The 6,346-nt window shown below is 47.1% G+C and overlaps 1 non-coding gene across 1 annotated transcript; it reads right to left on the bottom strand.

The window, feature by feature from the left end:
* Positions 1 to 5,316: 5,316 nt before the first annotated feature.
* Positions 5,317 to 5,387, bottom strand: TRNAG-GCC. The gene has a single exon. It is a non-coding gene; the product is annotated as a tRNA-Gly (tRNA).
* Positions 5,388 to 6,346: the final 959 nt, after the last annotated feature.

Genomic DNA, 6,346 nt, shown 5'->3' with positions numbered 1-6,346 from the left:
AAAGATAAGGAAGGGAATGAGGAGGAGGTGGAGGAGGAGGAGGAAGAGATTGAAGCTCCTTGTGGGTAGGGATCACATCTACCGACTCTCTTGTATTGTACTTGCCCAGTAAGCACTCAGTAAGTGCCACTGATTGGCCAATTGATTGACAAAGGAGAAGGAGCAGGAGAAAGGGGAAGGAGAAGGCCTGGGGCTGCTTCCTTGGTGGAACACCTGCTGTTTATCCTGAATTAATGTTGAAGGGGCTTTGCTCACCAGTCCACAGAGTTTCCTTTGACACATCAAAGTGAGACTATCTCAAAGACAGAAAAAACAAGGTCTATTGTCAGCTGGAGATTAAATAAACTGTTTCAAGGTGAAAATTAAACCTGGGGTTAGAGTTTTTGAAGTTCTAGTAGTATGGGCCGCCAAGAGGTTTGGGGTTAGGTTGAGGATGCCAGAACTCCCAGTGTCAATGACTCCCTCAGTGACATCAACTACTGCCCATCTTGAGGTCTATCTCCTGGGTACATCAGGGAGAAAGGTCAGGGCAGGATGTGAGCATTCTTCAGAAACCTGAGCCTCCAGAATAGTCAGGGTTCTCTGGGATGTGGGGAAAGGGCTAGGTCGGACTTCAAGAATGTTCCTTTGAGAGAGAAACATTGGAGGTCCCTTGGAAGTCTAGAGATGGATTTTAGCAAGAAGACCAGTTGGTTTGGGAGTCTGACCAATTGTCTGTTGGGAGGGGTCCTTCACCCAGGTCCTTGAAGAAGCCACAATTAGTGACTGGCAACAGGCTGGCCCAGCTCTGATGCCAAAATTCCCGAGGAAAAAAAACAGTTCCTGAGGTCACCTGTCCACTGAGTCAGCATTCCTCACTTCTCCATGGCCTGGAACATTTGTTCTGGGTACAAAAGTGAGCTGGTACTTCCTTTTAAGTCAAAGGAGTAGAAGTGACAATGGCATATGCACTGAGCTGTGCCCATTGGGAGCAAAGCACTGATCTCGGGGGAAGCAGCATGGCCTACTGGAGAGATCATGAGCCTGGGAGTTAGAAGGACCTGGGTTCTAATCCTGCCTTTTCAATTGCTTGCTGTCTCACCTTGGGCAAGTCATTTAACTTCTCCATGACTCGGTTTCATCAACTGTAAAATGGGGATATGTGTTCTCCCTTCTACTTAGATTGTGAGCCCCATGTGGCACAGGGACTGTGTCCGACCTAATTGACTTGTACCTACCCCAGTGCTTGGAACAGTGTTTGTTCCGTAGTAAGTGCTTAACAAATACCATTAAATAAATAAACAAATAAATAAAACCATAATTCATTTTAATGTCTGTCTCCCCCTTTAGACTGTAAACTTCTTGTGGGTAGGGAATGTGTCTACTGTTACATTGTCCTCTCCCAAGTACTTAGCACAGTGCTCAGTGGGCATAAGTGCTGTGGGATTGAGAGTGGAGTGAATAAAGGGTACAAATCCAAGTAAAAAGGTGGTGCAGAAGGGAGAGTGTGTTTTCGACAACCTGAATCTCAGCTCTCTCCCTTCTGAGGTCCTGCACTAGACTAGATTGAGGTCCTGTACTAGACTTTTCTGCCCCCGGCAGCCACTCGCTGACTTCTCTGGGCCTCAAATGTGTCTGTTTATTGTTATAACTCTGTTATATTGTCCTCTCCCAAGCTCTTAGTACAGTACAGTGCAGGGCACACAGTAAGTGCTCAAAAAATACAATTGACTGTCACTCCCAACAGGAAGTCTGCCTCCCTCTGGAAAGCGTTTCCCTTCCCGCCTGTCAGCAGCTTGCTGGATCTGTGAGTGCTTATCCAGGGCCCACTCCGATATGCATCCTCTTTAATCTGTTTGTGGATAGGTTTCTGTCTGTTCCTGTTAGAGTGGAAGGCCAGGGAACACGTCACTTATTTGGTCCCTCCCTATCACGGTGCCCTGTACCCAGTGGGCACTCTACATTTCCACTGTCACTTCTACAGAGTGATAGTGGCCCCGGGTAGTAGGCATGGTGGCAGAGGGCTGTCCTGCCTGGAATTAAGGAAAGTTTTGGTGGAGGTTGCCATGCCAAGATCTTTCTCCTCGTGGTTTGTGTTCCTACCCCTTCCCAGTCCCTGTCCCCTCCTATCCCTGCTCTGATTCTGTGCCCACCCCTGCCAAAGCAAGCATCGCCAAGTGGATAGAGCATGGGCATGGGAGTCAGAAGGTCCTGGGTTCTAATTCCAGCACTGCCACTTGTCTGCTGTGTGACCTTGGGCTAGTCACTTCACTTCTCTGTGCCTCAGTTACCTCCTCTGTAAAATGGAGATTAAGACTGTGGGCCCCATGCAGGACAGGGATTGCGTCCAACTCAATTTGCTTGTATTCACCCCAGTGCTTAGTACAGTGCCTTGCACATAGTAAGCACTTAACCCTTTGAGTTTCCCTGTCCCTACCCTTACCCCTGCCTCTTCCTCTACCCCTGCCTCTACCCTATCCTTACCCTGCCCCTGTTGGGGTCACAGGTGACCAATAGAATTTGCTTTTCTGCCCAGCAGATGGAGGCCCCAGGACCCACTGCTCCTGCTTGGGAGAAGGGATGACCAACCCTCACACCCAGCTCCAAACAATCAATCAATACATAGCCTTTTCTGAGTGCATTCTCTGTAGAGCACTGTACTCGCCAATAGATTAGACATGATCACTGCCCTGACAAAGCTTACAGGCCCCCACTTCTGTCCTAACAGCCTTTCAGAAACCCCTTCCCTCCCCTGATCCACCCTGTGTGGATGCCACAGTGTAATTGCAGCAAGAGGCCTGAACACCTATCTGTTCTCCTTGCCCTCTGCCTGCTTGGCTGGGCTGAGCTCCGGAGACCAGTGCTAATTTGCTGGACCCTATTACTGTTTGCCCAGATTACTTAACCCTTTCTCTCGCCACACCCTGGCCCAGCCCTTCCTAGCCAGAAATAAGTGTTTTCTACAGGGCCCAGGAATTATGAATAATATTGCAACAAGACCAATTTTGCCACGCACTTCTAGATGTTCCTGCCAGATTTTTGACTGTATTTGGTTTTAATTATTTTTATGGCTAGGGAAGCAATAGCCCCTTCCCTGCCCGGAGCCTGTTTCTGGGGAACAGATCCTCTGACAAGCAGCCAGTTCATTTGGAGGGTTCAGCTGGTGGAGGCAAGGGGGTGAAAAAGAAAGAGAGAAGGAGAGAAAAGAGAGAAAAAGGAAAGAAAAGAAGAATATGTCTGTATTAAACTCTGAAAAGCAAACTCACTCTCTCTCACTCACTCTCTCTCTCTCTGTCTCTCTCTCTGTCTCTCTATCTCTCTCGACCTTTAGGGGTTTGCCCTCAATGGAAAGCATCTCTTTATTCTTCATTATCGTCATCATAATGGTGGTATTTAAGTGCTCACCATTTGCTAAGCGCTGGGGTGAATTCAAAATAATCAGGTCAGACAGAGTCCCTGTCCCACATAGTGCTCAAAGTGTAAGGAGGAGGGAGAAGTATTTAACCCCCATATTACAGTTGAGGAAACTGAGGCCCAGAGAGGTTAAATGACTTGCCCAAGGTCACACATCAGGCCAATGGTACCCTGACTGCTCACATCCCTCAAACCCTGGGGTGAAACCAAATCACCAGTGACTTTTGTTGTGGACTCTGTGTGGAGATGTCAAAGATTCCAAAAGACCGGAATGGAAGAGAAAGCTCTTCTAGGAAAACAATGTGAGGGAGGTCGAGGGAGACAATTCCAAATGGCCCACCCACCTCCCCAGGACTAGAAGAGGAAGAGAGTGTACAAACAGGATTCTAAGGACTGTATGTTAATTAGGGGCCCTTGCAAGGACAATGCATCGAGAGAGAGCTCCAAATAGAGTGCCCCAAATTTCACTGGATTCCACACCTCTGGGAATTCCCAGGCCTGGTAAATTACTGCCCTGATGTTTACCTTAGGGACACAATCTGTGCTACAAGAAATCCAGAACTGACCAGCTTGTTAATAGTGGTTAACTCTTAACTAATTGTTTCTATTGATATAGGTCTGGAGTGAGTGTGTGTGTGTGTGTGTGTGTGTGTGTGTGTGTATATGTGAGAGAGAGAGAGAGAAAGAGATGTCTCCAAATTTACAGGCTTGTTGAGATGGGTTCCCCTCCACACCAATTAATTAAATGGCCAGCACTTTGTCCACTTTTTTATGGTATTTGTTGAATGCTTACTGTGTGTCATGCGTTGTTCTAAGTGCTGGGGTAGATACAATTTCATAAGGTTGGATATGGTCCTTATCCCAAATGGGACTCATAGTCTAAGTAGGTGGGAGTAGGATTTAATCCCTATTTTACAGTTGAGGAAACTGAGGCACAGAGAAGTTAAGTGACTTGCCCAAGGTCACAAAGCAAGCAATTGGCAGAGCCAGGTTTAGAACCCAGGTTCCCTGACTCCTAGGTCTGTGCTCTTTCCATTAGGTCATGCTGCTTCCCATCCATTTTGTCCACTTTCCTTAGATTCATTCATTCATTCATTCAGTCGTATTTATTGAGCACTTACTGTGTGCAGAGCACTGTACTAAGCGCTTGGGAAGTACAAGTTGGCAACATAAAGAGACGGTCTCTACCCAACAACGGGCTCACAGTCTAGCTCATCAGAGAAGCAGTCTTACTTAGTGGACAGAGCACGGGTCTGAGAGGCAGAAGGACGTGGATTCTAATCCCGGTTCTGCCAATTGCTTGGACAAGTCACTTAAATTCTCCATTCCTCAGTACCTCACCTGTAAAATGGGGATTAGACTGTGAGCCTTACGTGGGATAGGGATTGGGTCCAACCTGATTATCTTGTATCTACTCCAGCACTTAGTTCAGTGCCTGGCATGTAGTAAGTACTCAGCAAATACCATTAAAAAAATGTGGGCAGGGATTGTGTCATGTGTTTTCTTGCACTCTTCCAAGTGCTTAGTACAGAACTATTTTAGTAGCCGTCTCCCTTACTGAATTATGAGCTCCTTAAGGCAGGAATCATGCCTACTAATTTTATTGCAGTCTCCAAAGCATTGAGTGGAGTGCTTTACACAAAGTAATAATAATAATAATAAGGGCATGTATTAAGTGCTTACTATGTGCAAAGCACTGTTCTAAGCGCTGGGGAGGCTACAAAGTGATCAGGTTGTCCCACGGGGGGCTCACGGTCTTAATCCCCATTTTACAGATGAGGTAACTGAGGCACAGAGAAGTTAAGTAAGTGACTTGCTCAAAGTCACAAAGCTGACAACTGGCAGAGCTGGGATTTGAACCCATGACCACTGACTCCAAAGCCCCTGCTCTTTCCACTGAGCCACACTGCTTCCCTTAGCATTTGCATTGACTGGGAATCGAACCCGGGCATCCTGCATGGCAGGCGAGAATTCTACCACTGAACCACCAATGCTCACAGTGCTCAAAAGATATGACTGATTGACTGATTGCACCTTGTAGGCACCCAGTATTGTGCTCTGCACAAAGTAAGCTCTTATCGGTTTTCTGCACAGAGGAATTCAGTTAATATCACATTGATTGATGGGTAAGGATTGTCTCTGTTGCCAAATTGTACTTTCCAAGCACTTAGTACAGTGCTCTGCACACAGTAAGCACTCAATAAATACGATTGAATGAGTGAATGAATTAAGACCTGGGCAGAGGGTAATAATAATAATTGTGGTATTTGTTAAGCACTTACTTCTTGCACTGTACGAAGTTCTGGGGTAGGTAAGAGATCATCAGGTATTACAGTCCAAATAGGAAGGAGAACAGATATTGAATCCCCATTTGCAGTTGAGGAACTGAGGCACAGAGAAGTTACATAACTTGTCCAAGGTCACAAAGCAGAGCCAGGAATAGATTAGGTTCTCTGACTCCCAGGTTTGTGCTCTTTCCACTAGGCCATGCCCCTTCTCAGGGAAGTTGGGTGATCAGAACCCTTGAAATAAGTGGTCAGTACCTTCTTTTTCTGCAAAAGACCAAGTGCATCCACTGGAATTATGTGAGGATGGGTGTACTTTTCTCCAGGTGGCTTTAGAGAAAGATGAATCATGCAGCTAAAACAGATTAAGGAGAGGCTGGAGGCAGGGAGGCCAGTGCAGAGGTCATTACTCACTGTCGAGTGGTCAGGGATTGTTCCAGAGAAGTGGCTTCAAGGGTGGAGAGGAAGTGGGGGGATCATTTCCAAATGATACAAGGGGGGAGGGGAGCAGTGGCCCCCACAGCGATGGTCTGAGTCAGATTCTCAGTTGCTCTCACTCCACTGTCTGACCAGGCTGGAGAGTTTCCAACTGGAGCTGAGAAGGCCCCAAATGGTGTCTCTCTGCTTATTCTGTGAAGCCTGCCCGCCCGCCCCCTCCTCCCACCCAG

The sequence above is a fragment of the Tachyglossus aculeatus genome, chromosome 19, assembly GCF_015852505.1.
Source record: "Tachyglossus aculeatus isolate mTacAcu1 chromosome 19, mTacAcu1.pri, whole genome shotgun sequence".
Taxonomy (NCBI): Eukaryota; Metazoa; Chordata; class Mammalia; order Monotremata; family Tachyglossidae; genus Tachyglossus; species Tachyglossus aculeatus.
The sequence above is the reverse complement of the archived record's forward strand: the minus strand, read 5'-3'. Positions and strand labels throughout refer to the sequence as shown.